Consider the following 980-nt stretch of genomic DNA (forward strand, 5'->3'; position numbering starts at 1 on the left):
TTTTGAAGTAATATCCCCCGTCCATGGGGTCCGAAACGAGTGGTGTCACTAACGGGACTTAATTYAAAGATAAAAATATTATAAAGCTACTAATAAACTCCAAACATATATTAACTTTTGAAACATGCTTTGGAACCCWAAATATTACATTCTAACAACTATTTATAAGCGTAGATTATTAACATCTACAAACGACTTTACAAACTCCAAAAGTCAAATGATCGATCTCAAGTCYCGTCCCTATCAGTATCATTTGGAACATGTCGTCTCAAAAAACAAGAACACGACTGAGCACGGGGCTCGGTGAACAGATTATAATATAAATTTGAAATAGTAAACAGAATTAATAGAAAATCCGATTTCACAATTTCCCAACTAACTTTTATTATCCAAAYTCCATTATTTGCTACATCGAAATGATCTAAAACATAATCAACATACTAAACAGTAGAACTAAACCCAATGGTCTCTAACCTGAGCTAAATCATGCAACTTTACTCYTTTTGACATTTAATCGAAGACTTGGTGTGTGGTTAATTATATACACCAAATCTAACCATATTGATATTATACTTTACCCTTTAAATTTGTACATCAATTTTAACCAATCTTAGCATTCTAAACCWGAAAGATATCATAATTTTACCAATATACTTAGACATAAACATAATTTATAAATCGGTCTAAAAATTCTTAACATAAACATCCTAATAAAAGTGAAAGAAGTTTATACATTTAGGAAGTATTCAGAGAGTGAATTCAGAATTTATAATTGTTACCTTGATTTCTTCAAATTTTTTTGAGGGATATTTTAGAGAGAAGASGAGAGTATAGAGAGAGAAAAAATGAGGCAGTGAAAAATGGCAAGAAGTAGAAAAATGGAGGCTAAGCCCTCCTTTTATATCTTTCTAAAACTGGAAGGTCGGCTAAACAGCCCCCTTCCCATGCTAACCCACTTCATGCACATGCATACATCCACA

Source organism: Cynara cardunculus (assembly GCF_001531365.2).
Source record: "Cynara cardunculus var. scolymus isolate 2C chromosome LG 12, CcrdV1, whole genome shotgun sequence".
NCBI classification, from domain to species: domain Eukaryota; kingdom Viridiplantae; phylum Streptophyta; class Magnoliopsida; order Asterales; family Asteraceae; genus Cynara; species Cynara cardunculus.